The sequence below is a fragment of the Primulina eburnea genome, unplaced genomic scaffold, assembly GCF_022965805.1.
Source record: "Primulina eburnea isolate SZY01 unplaced genomic scaffold, ASM2296580v1 ctg802, whole genome shotgun sequence".
In the NCBI taxonomy this organism is placed as follows: Eukaryota; Viridiplantae; Streptophyta; class Magnoliopsida; order Lamiales; family Gesneriaceae; genus Primulina; species Primulina eburnea.
The window spans coordinates 67,744-87,705 of NW_027331573.1; the positions used below are offsets into that span (position 1 = coordinate 67,744).

The window sequence follows — 19,962 nt, forward strand, 5'->3', positions numbered from 1 at the left end:
ATTTAAAATAATGCATTTAAATAAATCATGCATCGCCAAAACTCATTTAAAATTAATTTAGATGATTTAATAATTAAATGAATGCATGGGTTATACGTGTATTAAATTTGGGCACTACATTGGATGTTAAGAGTTTCGATTTAGGATTTATAGTGAGGTTGGTTATAGATGACGGGTGGTGCAGTTGTATCGGCGTTACGATTAAATTCATGATAATTCGTATGTTGAGCCAATTGGTATGAGGCCAATTGGAGTGAATAGATAAGACATAAAGGTGTAACTTTCTTATTTTGAGTTTTGTTCAAATCATTGTTTAAGATAAGCCAAAAGAGCCCCGAAGTGTGTCGTGTGTTTCGTCGTTCCTCCAGTGACACATGTTGGGAGAATGGGCATAACTTTTTACTCAGACCTTCAAATGATCTTAAATTTTGAGGGATTCAAGCTAAGACATAGAGCTACAACTTTGTAGTTTACCACTTTTTCTAATTCGGACTGGAAGAGGGGTTTCTGAAGAGATCTTTAACGAGGCAGTGCGCAGAGTGGCGCCCGGCGATAATGGTTGGCCGCCCGAGCCCACCACTTCTGGATTTTTGGATTTCGGGCAGAAACATTGGCGCCCGAGCGGTAATTTTCGACCGCCCGAGCGCCGGGCACAATATAAGCGTGTTTTGGCGATTTTTAGTGTTTAAATAGAAGAGTTGGTCACACTTTTCTCATTCTTCCTCCTCCTTTTCGTTTTTTCTCTCCTTGGGTGTAATGCCCGGTTACTCGTACAAATGATAATAATGCGTTTATGTCGTTTATTATGTAGTTATTTAGCTCATTAGATTTCACATGATGATTGAGGTATCAATATTGAGATTGAACATGATTTTTATATTGTCCATGGTGTATTGAGAATGAATATGTGTTAAAATAGTGATAGTAAGATGTGTAGGTAATGATATTGTAATGGAAGTTGTGGGAAATGAGATGTAAATATGGTAGTTCGTACGGGTTTTAGCATAATGAGTTGAATATTGATCCAAATTGTGGGAGGCCTTAACCATTAGGAAGCTAAGATATAATGCTACAACTTTCATGTTTTGGGTTTTGTGACACCTCTGACCCGTAACAATAAAAATACGCAGCGGAAATAAATTTTTCTTTAAAATATGGAAGGAGTTTCAAAATACATTTCTTTAAACATCTTTACAAAATAACAATACATGATCATTTAAATGACATAACAAAATACAAATCATCATTCCTATGATCATGCCAAAATCTTCCTTCCAACGGTGTATGCATATGACCCCTATCCACAGTCAACGTCCCGGGCCTCCACTCTGATCTGCATCACATGAAATAACTGAAATGAGAATAAATCTCAGCAAGTGAAACTCTTACATAGCAATGCTACATAGTATACTCTGTAAAACATGACTTTGAAATCATAAATACCATCAACTCTGAAACATGAATACTGTAGCAATAGCATATCAATAGATAGCAATAAGATGATATTCTCTTTTCTCTGGTTGGATTGATATCAATAGTATCTCTGCTCTGGTGCTAATATCCCTATCGATATAAACCGATAACTCTGAGGGATAAAAGCCTATGGTCGTTGATCAACTAATTGCATGCAATTCTCTGGCTATATATTTATCAATCCAATAGAAACATTTGAACTCTGAATAGCATTTAAAGCCGTCCTTTCACAATCTCATATTTTCTTTTGTATTCCCTTTAACAATAGTGAGACATAAAATGCCTCCAATATACATAGCAATGGAATTAATACATAACGATGAATCAATTGAAGGGAATAACACATTAAAACCTTTGAAACACAATACATATAACATCATGTGAGCACAAGGGATGAAATTCCACTTACAAACCAATAGAACACCTCAAACTTAGCTCTTGGTTTACCACCTACAACAATAATCAATAAATAACACCAACATCAACTCAATATCCAAGATTACAAGCTAATTAATCCATAAATCCAACAAAAACAACAACCCAAGTCAACTCTTACCCAAAACCTTAAAAGAATCGCACCAAAAGCTTACCTTAGCTTCCTTCTACCACGGAGAACCTCGATCTCAAGTCGAAAATCGAACTAGATCCAAGAATCAAAGGTAGGAAATGGATGAAATGGAAGAAAACCCTTGCTCCTTAGAGAGAAAAACGAGATTGAAGGGGAAAGAAGAAGAGAAATGAAGTCAAATCATCCAAAAAGTTACTTTAAATCTCGACCATACCTCCAAAAAGCAAGACCGCGGGTGCGGCACTCCAAGGACCGCGGGTGCGCCATGCCTTCGACCAAACCAACATTTCCTGGACCACTAAGACCGCGGGTGCGGTGCTACAATTACCGCGGGTGCGGTCTCACCGCGGGTGCGGTGCTTACACTGCCGCGGGTGCGGTGATGCCACGGTCTTCCAAATCCAAAATGATGAATAGTACACTGCGGGGGCACTCCTCTAAGAGCGCGGGTGCACTCAAGTCACGGCAATGAACAGTACTAAATCAACTAAAATCGATCCGAAACACTGAAACGAACAATCAACACCAGCTAACACCTCAATAAAACAATAACCAATAATACTATGGTCCAAAACACAACTCTAAACATCTAATCACAAAACCCAAATTATAATAGCCGAGCCCGGTGTACGGTACGATTTAAGTTTCGTATGTTATTTGGGTTATGTGATTAAATGTTTAGAGTTGTGTTTTGGGCTATAGTATTATTGGTTATTATTTTATTGAGGTGTTAGTTGGTGTTGATTGTTCGTTTCAGCGTTTCGGATCGATTTTAGTTGATTTAGTACTGTTCATTGCCGTGGCTTGAGTGCACCCGCGCTCTTAGAGGAGTGCCCCCGCGGTGTACTGTTCATCATTTTGGAATTTGAAGGCCGTGGCATCACCGCACCCGCGGCAGTGCAAGGACCGCACCCGCGGCAGTGCAAGGACCGCACCCCCGGTAATTGTAGCACCGCACCCGCGGTCATCGTGCATGGGAATTATTTTGGTTGGCCGTGAGCTTAGCGCACCCGCGGTGCTTGTGTGACCGCACCCGCGGTGTAAGTATGGGCGATATATTTAGTTGCTTTTGGGAGTGGTTGGCCATACTTTATCTTATCCTTTCCTCTTCATTTCGAGATTCTCTCATTTCTTAAGGGTTTTCATCCATTTCAATTGCTTCCTACCTTTGATTCTTGGAGTTATTTGGATTTCCGACTTGAGATCGACGTTCTCCGTGGTATAAGGAAGCTTAGGTATGTTTTTGGTGCGATTCTATTAAGGTTTTGAGTTAAGGGTTGACTTGGGCTTGATGTTTGAGTTGATTAATGGATTATTTGACTTGTATTTGTGGATATAGAGTTGATATTGGTATTATTTATGGATTATTGTTGTAGGTGGTGACCAAGAGCTAAGTTTGAGGTGTTCTATTGGTTTGTAAGTGGAATTTCATCCCTTTGCTCACATGATGATATATGTATTGTGTTTTAAAGGTTTCAAAGTGTTATTCCCTTCCATTGATCCATTGTTATGTATTGATTTCATTGATTATCTATTGGAGGCATTGTATGTCTCACTATTGTTAAAAAAGGGAATACAAGAGAAAAGATAGAGATTGCGAAACGACGGCTTTAAATGATATTCAGAGTTCAAATGTTTTATTGGATTGATTAATCATAGTCAGATCATTGCATGCAATTAGTTGATCAACGACCATAGGCTTTTGTCCCTCAGAGTTATCGGTTTATATCGATAGGGATATTAGCACCAGAGCAGAGATACTATTGATATCAATCCAACCAGAGAAAAGAGAATACCATCTTATTGCTATCTTATTGATATGCTATTGCTACAGTTATTGCTACAGTATTCATGTTTCAGAGTTGATGGTATTTATGATTTCAAAGTCATGTTTTACAGAGTATATTGTATCATTGCTATGTTAGAGTTCCACTTGCTGAGATTTATTCTCATTTCAGTTATTTTCATGTGATGCAGATAAGAGTGACCGACCAGGACAGTGATCGTGGATGGGAGTCATATGCATACACCGTTGGAAGGAAGATTATTTTGCAAATATTTTGGGACATGATCATAAGAATGATTGTTTTGTATTTTGTATGTCATTTGAATGATCATGTATTTATTTTGTAAACTTTTTTATGAAATGTATTTTGAAACTCCTTCCATATTTTAAAGAAAATTTTATTTCCGCTGCGTATTTTTATTGTTACGGGTCAGGGTGTCACATTTAGTGGTATCAGAGCAGTGTTCTTCGGACCAATGCATATGACTTCGTCTACTCTCAACTGTCCAGGTATGTTTTCTTGCATCTATCCATTGTTATATATTGATTGGTGTCTTGTGAGCAATTGTAGAGTATGCCTCCTAAGCGTAAGGCGGCAGAGGGTGAGGATAGTTCTTCCTCGAGAGTTGTCGACGAGTTCGGCAAGTTGCTTAAGGAGCAGGCCAAAGTTCATAGCGATCAAATTCAGCAGTTGCTCCGATTGCAAGGAGTAGGACAGGGTCGAGGCCAAGTGAGAGGTCAGGTTGCTCAGGCTGTTGCCACTGATGCCGTCTTTTCTGCTTTCAAGAGAATGGATCCACCGGAATTCGCAGGTAGCACCGATCCTCTAGTTGCTGTCGAGTGGGTCAAGGCGCTTGAAGCTATCTTTGATCATCTCCAGTATGAGGACAAAGACAGGATCAGCTGTGCAGTGTTCATGTTGGTTAAAGCTGCACGTATCTGGTGGAATGCCACGAAAGTTGGAGTTGATGTTGCGACACTGAAGTGGTCAGAGTTCACTGACCTGTTCTACGACAAGTATTTCCCCGATGCACTTCGAGCGAGGAAGGTTACGGAGTTCTTGGAGCTTCGTCAGGGGAGCTTGGATGTCGGTCAGTATATTCTGAAGTTTGAGGAGGGTTGCTTGTTTGCTCCTTACATTGCATCCAATGACAAAGATAAAGGCGCTCATTTCATTCGAGGCCTTATAGCTGAGATTCGTCGTGATATCAACATGTCCAAGGCTGTTACTTTCAAGGAGATCGTGTCCAAGGCTTTGTTGGCCGAGCAGGATGAGAAGGACATTGCCAGGGAGAGGCAAGAGAGGCATCAAGCTGTTGCTCAGAGAGGCCAGGGTTCTAATCAGAGGGGCAGGGATCGTTTCAAGGGCAAGGGCAAGATGGAGCCGAGTCCTAGACCACCGCCAGTTCCAGTTGATCCCGAGAAGCCGCTGTGTCCGAAGTGTGGCAAGCGTCATAGGGGAGAGAGCAGATTTGGCACTCATACTTGTTATCGTTGTGGCACGGCAGGCCACGTTGCCAGGAATTGTCCTCAAGGTGCTAGCCAAGGGAAGGTGCAGGGTCGTATCTTTTCGATGACCAAGGAAGGTATTAATCATGATTCTTCATTGATCTCTAGTACTATTTTGATTTCAGGCAGAGTAGCTATGACTTTGATAGATACTGGTGCTACTCATTCTTTTATGTCTGAATTGTTTTTGAGATCTTTGGGTATAGTTCCTTCTATTCTTCCCTTCCAGCTTAGTGTTGTTTTGCCTTCGGGGGACGTGTTGTGCCCGACGTCGATTGTGTTTGCGTGCCCTGTTCGTATTGAGGAGCGAGTTGTCTTCGCTGATTTGATTGTTATCCCTATGGTTGCCTTTGATGTTATTCTTGGCATGGATTGGCTTTCGACTTACCGTGCAGTTATCGATTGTGTTTCTAAGAAGGTGACTTTTGCAGATGATGGCCAGGGAGGAGTTCTCGCCAGCTCAGGTACTTCGCTGGTCCTTCCTTTTATTTCTTGTCTTGAGGCTGAGAGATTGCTGTGTAGAGGTTGCGATGGGTTTCTTGCTTCTATTGTGGATGTTGATGGTATGGTTAAGTTGAATATTGATGATATTGATGTTGTGAGGGAGTTTGCTGATGTGTTTGAGGATGATGTTCCGGGTTTGCCGCCGGATAGGGATGTTGAGTTTTCGATCGATTTAGCTCCAGGTACGGTTCCTATTTCTAAGGCTCCGTACCGAATGGCTCCTACCGAGATGAAGGAGTTGAAGGCGCAATTGCAGGATCTAGTGGACAAGGGTTTCATTCGACCGAGTTCTTCGCTTTGGGGAGCTCCGGTTCTATTCGTTAAGAAGAAGGATGGTTCTTTGCGTCTGTGTATCGACTACAGGGAGCTCAACAAAGTAACTGTCAAGAACAAGTATCCGTTGCCACGGATAGATGATTTGTTTGATCAGCTCCATGGTGCCACTATATTTTCGAAGATTGATCTTCGGTCTGGCTATTATCAGTTGAAGGTTAGGGAGTCTGATATCCCTAAGACGGCTTTCAGGACCAGGTATGGTCACTTTGAGTTTCTGGTTATGTCTTTTGGTCTGACCAATGCCCCTTCAGTCTTCATGGACCTGATGAACCGTGTGTTCAAGCCCTATCTGGATAGCTTCGTCATTGTCTTCATTGATGATATCTTGATCTATTCCAAGACCAGAGAGCTTCATGCTGAGCATCTCAGAGTGGTTCTTCAGTTGTTGCGAGAGAAGAGGTTGTTCGCCAAGTTGAAGAAGTGTGAGTTTTGGCTGGATCAGATTTCTTTCTTAGGCCATGTCGTTTCGAGAGATGGCATTTCTGTTGATCCGTTGAAGATAGAGGCGATTCAGAATTGGCCTATTCCTACTTCTGTTTCAGAGATACGCGGTTTCCTTGGTTTGGCGGGTTACTATCATCGTTTCATTTCAGATTTTTCCAAGATTGCCCTGCCATTGTCCAATCTGACGAGGAAGACTGTGAAGTTCGAGTGGTCCATCGATTGCCAGAGTGCATTTCAGGAGTTGAAGGATAGATTGACGACAGCTCCTATTCTTTCATTGCCCAGTGGTTCTGAGGATTTTGTTGTCTATACCGATGCGTCGAAGAGAGGCCTTGGTGCAGTGCTGATGCAGAGAGGTAAGGTCATTGCCTATGCTTCTCGCCAGTTGAAGGATTACGAGAGGAATTATCCGACGCACGATTTGGAGCTAGCAGCTGTGGTTTTCGCCCTGAAGATTTGGAGACATTATTTGTATGGCGAAAAGTGTGAGATCTTCACAGACCACAAGAGCTTGAAGTATCTGTTTTCGCAGAAAGAGCTCAACATGCGGCAGAGGAGGTGGTTAGAGCTTGTCAAGGATTACGATGTGACGATCAGTTATCACCCAGGGAAGGCGAACGTTGTGGCTGATGCTTTGAGCCGCAAGTCGAGTGCTTCATTGAGTTCTTTGATTCAGAGGCCATTGTTGATGGATTTGCAGAGAGAGGAGATTGATCTGGTGATTCCAGGTACCATTGCTCGTCTTTCAGCGTTGGTTATTCGATCTACTTTGACGGACAGGATCCGTAGAGAGCAGGTGACTGATGTGCAGTTGCTAGAGTTGAGAGCTAGAGCTGAGGAGAGGGGTAATTCAGAGTTTGGTTCGAATGGTGATGGATTGGTGACTTTCAGAGGCCGTATCTGTGTTCCTATTGGCGATGATATTCGACGAGATGTCTTGACAGAGGCTCATACCGCACCTTATTCGATTCATCCAGGCAGTACGAAGATGTATCAGGATCTTCGTCGACTCTACTGGTGGCCAGGTATGAAGAAAGATGTTGCTTTGTTCATTTCTCAGTGCCTTACTTGTCAGCAGGTGAAGATTGAGCACCAGAGACCTGCTGGGACATTGTTATCATTGCCGATTCCTCAGTGGAAGTGGGAGCACATTACGATGGATTTCGTGACTGGTCTTCCCAGAGTGCAGAAAGGTTATAATTCCATTTGGGTCATCGTTGATCGATTGATCAAGTCAGCGCACTTTCTCCCAGTCAAGACGACGTATTCCATGAACCAGTATGCCGAGGATTATATTGCAGAGATTGTTAGACTTCATGGTGTGCCTGTGTCGATTGTGTCTGATCGTGACCCCAGATTTACCTCCGAGTTTTGGAAGAGTTTGCACAGAGCTATGGGTTCACGGTTAGCGTTCAGTACAGCTTATCACCCTCAGAGCGACGGTCTGTCAGAGAGAGTCATTCAGATTCTTGAGGATATGCTCAGAGCTTGTACTATTGACTATTCTGGTAGCTGGGATTCTAAATTGCCACTTGTGGAGTTCACGTACAACAACAGCTACCAGGCGTCGATTGGCATGGCACCGTATGAGGCACTTTATGGCAGGAAGTGCAGATCCCCTTTGTTTTGGGATGAGGTTGGAGAGAGGAAGATATTGGGACCAGAGTTGGTCCAGCAGACGGCCGATGTTGTTGCTGTGATCAGAGAGAGGATGAAGACAGCACAGTCCAGACAGAAGAGCTATGCAGATGTTCGTCGTAGACCTTTGCAGTTCGAGGTTGGCGATCATGTATTTCTGAAGATTGCACCTCTCAAGGGTGTGATGAGATTTGGCAAGAAGGGCAAGTTGAGTCCTAGATTCATTGGTCCATTCGAGATATTGGACAGAGTTGGGGACCGAGCCTACAGATTAGCCCTACCGCCTGATCTTGACAGAGTTCACAATGTGTTTCATGTATCGATGCTCAGGAAGTATATTGCGAATCCTTCCCATGTTCTTCACCACGAGCCATTGGACTTGACGCCGAATTTGACTTACCAAGAGATTCCGATTCAGATTCTGGATCGCACAGTTAGAGTATTGAGGAACAAAGAGATCGGCATCGTTAAAGTCCTTTGGAGGAACCATTTGATCGAGGAGGCTACGTGGGAACCAAAGGATGAGATGAGAGAGAAGTATCCTGAGTTGTTCGTGCAGTGACGTCAATTTCGCGGACGAAATTCCTCTAAGGAGGGGAGATTGTAATAGCCGAGCCCGGTGTACGGTACGATTTAAGTTTCGTATGTTATTTGGGTTATGTGATTAGATGTTTAGAGTTGTGTTTTGGGCTATAGTATTATTGGTTATTATTTTATTGAGGTGTTAATTGGTGTTGATTGTTCGTTTCAGCGTTTCGGATCGATTTTAGTTGATTTAGTACTGTCCATTGCCGTGGCTTGAGTGCACCCGCGCTCTTAGAGGAGTGCCCCCGCGGTGTACTGTTCATCATTTTGGAATTTGAAGGCCGTGGCATCACCGCACCCGCGGCAGTGCAAGGACCGCACCCGCGGTAATTGTAGCACCGCACCCGCGGTCATCGTGCATGGGAATTATTTTGGTTGGCCGTGAGCTTAGCGCACCCGCGGTGCTTGTGTGACCGCACCCGCGGTGTAAGTATGGGCGAGATATTTAGTTGCTTTTGGGAGTGGTTGGCCATACTTTATCTTATCCTTTCCTCTTCATTTCGAGATTCTCTCATTTCTTAAGGGTTTTCATCCATTTCAATTGCTTCCTACCTTTGATTCTTGGAGTTATTTGGATTTCCGACTTGAGATCGACGTTCTCCGTGGTATAAGGAAGCTTAGGTATGTTTTTGGTGCGATTCTATTAAGGTTTTGAGTTAAGGGTTGACTTGGGCTTGATGTTTGAGTTGATTAATGGATTATTTGACTTGTATTTGTGGATATAGAGTTGATATTGGTATTATTTATGGATTATTGTTGTAGGTGGTGACCAAGAGCTAAGTTTGAGGTGTTCTATTGGTTTGTAAGTGGAATTTCATCCCTTTGCTCACATGATGATATATATATTGTGTTTTAAAGGTTTCAAAGTGTTATTCCCTTCCATTGATCCATTGTTATGTATTGATTTCATTGATTATCTATTGGAGGCATTGTATGTCTCACTATTGTTAAAAAAGGGAATACAAGAGAAAAGATAGAGATTGCGAAACGACGGCTTTAAATGATATTCAGAGTTCAAATGTTTTATTGGATTGATTAATCATAGTCAGAGCATTGCATGCAATTAGTTGATCAACGACCATAGGCTTTTATCCCTCAGAGTTATCGGTTTATATCGATAGGGATATTAGCACCAGAGCAGAGATACTATTGATATCAATCCAACCAGAGAAAAGAGAATACCATCTTATTGCTATCTTATTGATATGCTATTGCTACAGTTATTGCTACAGTTATTGCTACAGTATTCATGTTTCAGAGTTGATGGTATTTATGATTTCAAAGTCATGTTTTACAGAGTATATTGTATCATTGCTATGTTAGAGTTCCACTTGCTGAGATTTATTCTCATTTCAGTTATTTTCATGTGATGCAGATAAGAGTGACCGACCAGGACAGTGATCGTGGATGGGAGTCATATGCATACACCGTTGGAAGGAAGATTATTTTGCAAATATTTTGGGACATGATCATAAGAATGATTGTTTTGTATTTTGTATGTCATTTGAATGATCATGTATTTATTTTGTAAACATTTTTATGAAATGTATTTTGAAACTCCTTCCATATTTTAAAGAAAATTTTATTTCCGCTGCGTATTTTTATTGTTACGGGTCAGGGTGTCACACAAATAACATACGAAACTTAAATCGTACCGTACACCGGGCTCGGCTATTACAATCTCCCCTCCTTAAAGGAATTTCGTCCGCGAAATTGACGTCACTGCACGAACAACTCAGGATACCTCTCTCTCATCTCAACCTCTGGTTCCCACGTAGCCTCTTCTATCAAATGATTCCTCCAAAGGACTTTAACAATTCCGATCTCTTTGTTGGTCAAAACTCTAACTCTGCGATTCAAAAATCTGAATCGGAATCTCTTGGTATGCCAAATTCGGCGTCAAGTCCAATGGCTCGTGGCGAAGAACATGGGAAAGATTCGCAATATACTCTCCTGAGCATCGAAACATGAAACACATTGTGAACTCTGTCAAAGGCAACATAGAATCCCAGCTACCTGGATAATCAATAGTACAAGCTCTGAGCATATCATCTAGAATCTGAATGACTCTCTCTGATTGACCGTCGCTCTGAGGGTGATAAGCTGTACTAAATGCTAACCGCGAACCCATAGCTCTATGCAAACTCTTCCAAAACTCTGAAGGAACACAAATACAACCTCTAAAGGTCACCAAACCAACACCATACACTCTAAACTCTAAGGTAACTCTCTCCTATGCTCTAGCTCTCATCTCTATCAACTGAACCACGACAGTCTGCTCTCTACGGATCCTGTCCGTCAATGTAGCCCTAATAACCAACGCTGATAAACGAGCAATGATTCCAGGGACCATCAAAGCAATCACAAACTCCCTATCTCTGTCCGGAGGCAAACCCGGCACATCAAGCTCAAACACATCAACAAACTCTATCACCACATCAATATCACCAATATTCAACTTAACCCTACTATCCACATCAACAAAAAAAAAAAAAAGAAGCCAAAAACCCAACACAACCTCTACACAGCAATCTCTCAGCCTCAAAACAAGAAGTAAAAGGAAGGACCAGCGAAGTACCTGCACTGGCGAGCATACCTCCCCTATCGCCATCATCTTCCTTGGTCAACGAAAAGATACGACCCTGCACTCTCTCTTGACTAGCTCCATGAGGACAATCTCTGGCAACGTGGCCTGCCGTGCCACAACGATAACAAGTATGAGTGCCATATCTGCACTCTCCCCAATGGTGTCTGCCGCACTTGGGACACAATGGCTTCTCGGGATCAGATGGGACTGTCGATGGTCTAGGACTCAGATCCATCTTGTCTTTCACTTTGAATCGATCTCCACCTTGCTGACTCGAACTCTGGCTCCTCTGAGCACTAGCCTGATGTCTCGCTTGCCTCTCCCGGGCAATGTCCTTCTCGTCCTGCTCGGCCAACAAAGCTTTGGACACAATCTCCTTGAAAGTCACAGCCTTGGACATGTTGATATCTCTACGAAACTCTGCTCTAAGGCCTCGAATGAAATGAGCGCCTTTATCTCTGTCATTGGATGCAATGTAAGAAGGAGCAAATAGGCAACCCTCCTCAAACTTCAGGATATACTCACCAACATCCATGCTCCCCTGTCGAAGCTCCAAGAACTCCGTAACCTTCCTCGCTCGAAGTGCGTCGGGGAAATACTTGTCATAGAACAACTCTGTAAACTCTGACCACTTCAATGTCGAAACATCGATGCCAACCTTGGTCGCATTCCACCAGATGCGAGCAGCTTTAACCAACATGAATACAGCACAGCTGATACGGTCTCTATCCTCATAGTGGAGATGATCGAAGATCGCCTCTAAAGCCTTGACCCACTCAACTGCAACTAAAGGATCAGTGCTCCCTGAAAACTCTGGCGGATCCATCCTCTTAAACGCAGAAAATATGGCATCAGTGCCAACAACCTGAGCAACCTGCCCTCTACCCTGACCTCTGCCCTGACCTGCTCCTTGCAATCGGAGCAACTGCTGAATCTGCTCACTATGAACCTTGGCCTGCTCTCTCAGTAACTTGCCGAACTCGTCGACAACTCTCGAGGAAGAACTATCCTCACCCTCTACTGCTTTCCTCTTAGGTGGCATCCTCTACTCTACAATGTGCTCACAAAAGACATATCAATATATAACAATGGATAGATGCAAGAAAACATACCCGGACAGTTGAAAGTAGACGAAGTCATATGCATTGGTCCGAAGAACGGGGCTCTGATACCACTAAATGTGACACCTCTGACCCGTAACAATAAAAATACGCAGCGGAAATAAATTTTTCTTTAAAATATGGAAGGAGTTTCAAAATACATTTCTTTAAACATCTTTACAAAATAACAATACATGATCATTTAAATGACATAACAAAATACAAATCATCATTCCTATGATCATGCCAAAATCTTCCTTCCAACGGTGTATGCATATGACCCCTATCCACAGTCAACGTCCCGGGCCTCCACTCTGATCTGCATCACATGAAATAACTGAAATGAGAATAAATCTCAGCAAGTGAAACTCTTACATAGCAATGATACATAGTATACTCTGTAAAACATGACTTTGAAATCATAAATACCATCAACTCTGAAACATGAATACTGTAGCAATAACTGTAGCAATAGCATATCAATAGATAGCAATAAGATGGTATTCTCTTTTCTCTGGTTGGATTGATATCAATAGTATCTCTGCTCTGGTGCTAATATCCCTATCGATATAAACCGATAACTCTGAGGGATAAAAGCCTATGGTCGTTAATCAACTAATTGCATGCAATTCTCTGGCTATATATTTATCAATCCAATAGAAACATTTGAACTCTGAATAGCATTTAAAACCGTCCTTTCACAATCTCATATTTTCTTTTGTATTCCCTTTAACAATAGTGAGACATAAAATGCTTCCAATATACATAGCAATGGAATTAATACATAACGATGAATCAATTGAAGGGAATAACACATTAAAACCTTTGAAACACAATACATATAACATCATGTGAGCACAAGGGATGAAATTCCACTTACAAACCAAAAGAACACCTCAAACTTAGCTCTTGGTTCACCACCTACAACAATAATCCATAAATAACACCAACATCAACTCAATATCCAAGATTACAAGCTAATTAATCCATAAATCCAACAAGAACAACAACCCAAGTCAACTCTTACCCAAAACCTTAAAAGAATCGCACCAAAAGCTTACCTTAGCTTCCTTATACCACGGAGAACCTCGATCTCAAGTCGAAAATCGAACTAGATCCAAGAATCAAAGGTAGGAAATGGATGAAATGGAAGAAAACCCTTGCTCCTTAGAGAGAAAAACGAGATTGAAGGGGAAAGAAGAAGAGAAATGAAGTCAAATCATCCAAAAAGTTACTTTAAATCTCGACCATACCTCCAAAAAGCAAGACCGCGGGTGCGGCACTCCAAGGACCGCGGGTGCGCCATGCCTTCGACCAAACCAACATTTCCTTGACCACTAAGACCGCGGGTGCGGTGCTACAATTACCGCGGGTGCGGTCTCACCGCGAGTGCGGTGCTTACAATGCCGCGGGTGCGGTGATGCCACGGTCTTCCAAATCCAAAATGATGAATAGTACACCGCGGGGGCACTCCTCTAAGAGCGCGGGTGCACTCAAGTCACGGCAATGAACAGTACTAAATCAACTAAAATCGATCCGAAACACTGAAACGAACAATCAACACCAGCAAACACCTCAATAAAACAATAACCAATAATACTATGGTCCAAAACACAACTCTAAACATCTAATCACAAAACCCAAATAACATACGAAACTTAAATCGTACCGTACACCGGGCTCGGCTATTACAGGTTTTGTCCAAATCATTGTGGAAGACAAGCCAAAAGCGCCCCGAAGTGAGTTGTGTGTATCGTCACTCCTACAATGACACATGTTGGGAGAATGGGCATAACTTTTGACTCACACCTCCAAATGACATGAAACCAGTGGGAGATTCAAGCCAAGACATAGAGCTATAACTTCCTAGTTTACCACTTTTCCAAATTATGAAGGGAAGAGACGTTTCCGGAGCAATCTGTGAGGAACCAGTGCGCAGAAGCAGAATGAGTGGCGCCCGAGCTGTAGGATTTCACCGCCCGAGCGCCAATGGTTCTGGAAATCTGGTCTCGGACAGAATGTTCTGCGCTCGAGCGGTAATTTACGACCGCCCGAGCGCCGCCTTTTATATAAGATGATAAGTTTCGAAGTTCTGAACATTTCCATCAGCTTTCTTCATCCCTTCTCCAGCAAAACACGAAAGAAATCAAGAAAACTTCCTCCCAAAGCTCCCTTCTTCCTTTCCTTCATCATTTTGAAGATAGATCTTAGTTCTCCATCACAAGAACATCATAAGGGTGTAAGTTTTCTTCTCTTTTAGTTATGGTACATGTAGGTGACAATAAAGGAATGATTTTCATCTAGTTTATGCAATAGTGACTGAATTATTGGTATATTTGACAGTATAGGAGCGAGAAACATCGTCTCAAACAAGTATTCGTACGATTGGACGGTAAGTTGGCATGTTCTTGAAGTAATACATGAGTAATATTATGATTTCAAATGATTCTCATTGATTATTGATATATGTACATTGTTAGTATATTTATTGTTGAAACATAGCACCATATCCCATTGTTATGTATTAAATATGTAAGGAACTCATGAATATTGAAGATGGGTGCTATGTCAAGAACAAGAACATGAACATGAAAGAAAAATGACTGATTTTTACATGATATAGAGCTTGTTGACATCATGGGTGGTTTTAAGTCCACCAAAGCTATTGGCCAATATATGTTCATGGGGCGTGGGGTTGCCAAAGGTTGCTCCATGACGTCCAACACAGTAGTAGCTATATAATAAAGCAAGCACAGTAGTACAGGTCAACTAATGAGGCTCAAGTACAAAATGAACATTGAATATATGCTACGGTATGACATGTTTTTAAGATTCATTATTGATCACGACTTGATATGTATGTTCCTTCGAAGCATATTGATACGTACAAGTGCCAACTTATTGAGTTTTATAAACTCACGTAGCTCATGTGTTACAGGATCAGGTAGTGAAGATGCCTAGGATGCCGGTTCGCCAATGGATGCTAGTGACGTGCCCTACCTCGACAAGAACCGGGACTTCTTATTGTATAGCTTCCGCATATGTATTGTAGTAAATTTTATATGAGGGTTTGAAACAAGTTCCATGTTATGTATGATGATACAAAGTATGTTGGTATATGAGAATATGTTTATAAATGTGTATGTGTGGGGACCCGGACGCTAATCAAGTTCTTAATCATCATTGGGACTAATTAATCAATTAGAACAGGGTCTAAATTTTTTTTTTTTTTTTATATGCGGAACGTAGTGACATACAACATATATACATATCAGTATATAAAATACAAATCCTGTATTTCAACATTTATTCAAACTAGGGTTTAAAACTAAGGTCAAGTGTTTAACCCTACATCTAGTCCAAGTCCGGTGCCACCACTCTAATCACGATCTAGCTCTTCATCTCCTCGACCCTGGACCTGTCCCACCTGTTGTCAAGTACACATACAGACAAGACAACAGCCGGATATACCGGTGAGAATATAATCCCCAGTATAAATCAATGAAACATGCAATTATATAAACAATATAAAGCATGTAATCAGGTAACATGAATACGTATCAAAATCTGAAACATAAACAATATCAAATCAAACTGTCGACATCAATCATAATTCAGACTAGACTCAATCCTAGTCTAGGGATCCCGGTTTCCGAGATGTGGTATTCCTATATCGAATTCCGTAAAGGATGGAACCATAATATCTATTACTCGATATAACGAGTGCCCTGGTATTCCTATATTGTATTCCGTAATAGAAGAATTCCAATACCCTTTACTCGATATAACCAAATATGGTGTTCCTATATCGAATTCCGTAATAGATTCCATTACTCGATATAACCAAACATCCAGTGTCCTGACCTAACCGTCAAGGACTGTAGCTCTATCACTAGCATCCTATCTTGAGACATAGTGCAATGTGCCGTGGCGATACCACCACTATCCGGCACTTCTGTCACAAGATAACTTGTCTAATACCTGTCATCTAAATACAAGAGAACAAGTACATTAATCAATGTAATGCAAATATCCATGCCATAAAATAAAGTATGTGATTTAGGGAAACCCAAGTCTAAACCGACTCAAGTCCATCTCCCAATACCACATTGACTTATACCTTTCTTTCGTCGGTTTCTGGCTCAGTCGAAGTCCTGAACTCACAATCTGTCTGGTACTGACAATATCGATAATCTCATGTCAATATACCATTCAATTCCATAATAATCTGATCAATCTGGAATTAATTCAAAATCAACAGTATAACGGTACAATTCCAATATCCCCGTCTATACCAATTCACCAGATAATAGTTACAATCTATAATCCATATCCAATACATTCTATAATCAATCCATAATCCAAATCTGTCCGGTATTAACTGATTATAATCAGAAAATCATAACAATTCCATAATCAGTCTATTTCTTAATCTGACTTCGATTCTATGATGTCTAACATATCAAGAACATCATATCTGAATCCTATTCAATTCTGACAATAGCATAAATTCAAAGCATGTCAAAACGTAGCAAAACTTACGTCAAAGTGTAGCCTACGTCGATAGGAACTCACTACCGAAGTCGGATTACAATTCGGACGGACGGATTGATCACACGATTGAAATTGAAATCGAATTCCAAAATTTCCTCTCAATTTCCCTTTTCCGTTTCTGAAGAAATGTTTGCATGTTTATATATATATATATACAACTTCCGCATGCACAAGGGCAAATGGCGAACTCTCAGCCAAACACGTCTCGCGCATATGCGCGACTTCCTCGGCGCATATGCGCGAGACATTCTGTCTCGGCGCGTGACTGGCACCTCGCCTCGCGCATATGCGCGCACGCTATCGGTGCATATGCGCGAGGTCCAATCGAAATTTAGGGGGGCTACTGTCCCCTTCGCGCATATGCGCGCAATCACGCGCATATGCGCGAACCCTTCTGTTTAATGCGCGCATGTGCGCGCATTGTCCGCGCATGTGCGTGCTGTCTCCTTTGCACATACACACACTTTTCACACATACGTGTATTTCGTGTCCCGATGAATCCTTTCATAATCATATCAACTTATAATTCAATAATTACTGATTACTGGGATTAATTTTCCGAGCATTACATTTCTCCCCCTCTAAGATACGATTTCGTCCTCGAAATCACAGGCAATCAAATCATATCATTAAGAAGGAATGTAATCACAAACTAGTACATATTTACATCAGTGAAATAATGCTGGGAATTCCTGTCTCATATCAGATTCAGTCTCCCACGTGGCTTCTTCAACACCATGACGAGTCCATTGAACTTTCACCAATGGAATCATTTTCGTTCTGAGCTGTTTTTCTTTACGATCGATAATCTGGATCGGTTTTTCAATATAACTCAGATTTTCATCAAGTTCTGCCTCGTCTGGTTGAATCACGTGTGAATCATCAAGGAGATATTTCCGCAGCATCGATACATGAAAAACATCATGTATTCCAGATAATGAAGGCGGCAATGCTAGTCGTTAGGCACGATCTCCTATCTTTTCTAGAATTTCATATGGACCGACGTATCGTGGAGACAACTTCCCTTTCTTGCCAAATCTGACAACTCCTCTGAAAGGTGAAATTTTCAGGAACACTTGGTCTCCAGCCTCAAATACCAACGGTCGTCGTCTGAGGTTGGCATATTTGGCTTGTCTGTCCTGAGCTGCCTTCATTTTCTTCTGAATCAGCTTTACTTTCTCAGTCATATCTCTGATCATATCCGGTCCAGTCTCAGGAACTTCAGAGATATCATCCCAGTAAAGAGGGGATCGACATTTCTTTCCATACAACGCTTCAAATGGAGCCATCTCAATACTAGTCTGATAGCTATTGTTGTACGAAAATTCACAAAGTGGCAATGCTTCTTGCCAATTAGTGCTAAAATCCAGCACTACAGCTCTCAGCATATCTTCCAATGTCTGTATCGCACGCTCTGACTGTCCATCAGTCTGTGGATGATATGCGGTACTTAAATGTAACTTCGTACCAAGAGCTTGCTGCAGGGTCTGCCAGAAGTGCGAAGTAAATCGAGGGTCACGGTCTGAAACAATCGACTTCGGCACTCCGTGCAGTCTCACCACTTCTCGAACATAGATATTGGCCATCTGATCATATCTATATGTCATCTTGTATGGAATAAAACATGCAGATTTGGTCAATCGATCAATCACGACCCAAATCGCATCACAACCTCGGGAGGATCTCGGTAACTGTGTCACAAAATCCATGGAAATGTGATCCCATTTCCATTCAGGAATGGACAAACTTTGTAATAATCCTCCTGGTTTCTTTCTTTCAGCCTTCACCTGTTGGCAATTCAGACACTTGGCTACAAATTTAGTCACATCAGATTTCATTTGTTTCCACCAATACTGTGTCTTTAAATCATTATACATTTTCCTACCACCAGGATGAATGCTAAAACGACTGTTGTGCGCTTCTGTCAGTATTCGTTGTCTCAATTCTGAAACATTTGGCACAACAATACGATTATTCACATACAAGACATTATCACGAACCTGATATTCCGATCGATGTCCAGCTCTGACCATCGCAGTTGAATTCTGTACATTCTGATCAACTTTCTGAGCTTCTTTAATTTTCAAAAGTAGCTCTGGTTCAGCTCGAACAGCACACAATCTCAGAGGCTGACGATATGTCTCAAATACTAATCTAGACAAACAGCAATCTTCAATCAAATTCGAGACACCAATCGTCGATAAGGATAGTGCACATACTTTTTGACTCAGTGCATCTGCTGCTGCATTGGATTTCCCTGGATAATACTTGATTTCACAATCGAAGTCTTTCAATAAATCAAGCCACCTCCGCTGTCTCATATTCAACTCTGATTGTGAAAACAGATATTTCAAGCTTTTATGATCAGAATAGATTTCAAATTTCTCACCGTAGAGGTAATGTCGCCATATCTTCAATGCAAAGACTATGGCTGCCAATTCAAGATCATGAATTGGATAACGGGTCTCATGTGGTTTCAATTGTCTCGAGGCATAGGCAATGACATGCCCTCGCTGCATCAGTATACATCCCAGTCCTCTATGAGATGCATCACAATAAACCACAAAATCACCAGTACCTGAAGGAATCGTCAACACAGGCGCACTGGTCAATCTCTTCTTTAGCTCAAGAAAACTGGTCTCACATTCCTCAGACCAATTAAACGGAGCATTCTTCTGAGTCAACTGCGTAATCGGTTTGGCAATACTCGAAAAATCTTTAATGAATCGACGATAATATCCTGCCAAACCCATAAAACTGCGGATTTCCGGCACAGATGTAGGTCTCGGCCAAGAAATCACTGCTTCAACCTTACTGGGATCAACTGATATACCGTTTCCCGATATAATGTGACCCAAAAACACAACCTGTTTCAGCCA

General features: G+C 41.7%; 1 long non-coding RNA gene across 1 annotated transcript in view; it reads right to left on the reverse strand.

Annotated features, from left to right (window-relative positions):
• Positions 1–12,092: 12,092 nt before the first annotated feature.
• Positions 12,093–19,962, reverse strand: part of LOC140822337 (uncharacterized) — a 35,156-nt gene continuing 27,286 nt past the window's right edge. The window contains exon 3 of the long non-coding RNA XR_012115954.1: positions 12,093–12,848. This is a non-coding gene — a long non-coding RNA (uncharacterized lncRNA). The remainder of the gene's footprint in view (positions 12,849–19,962) is intronic.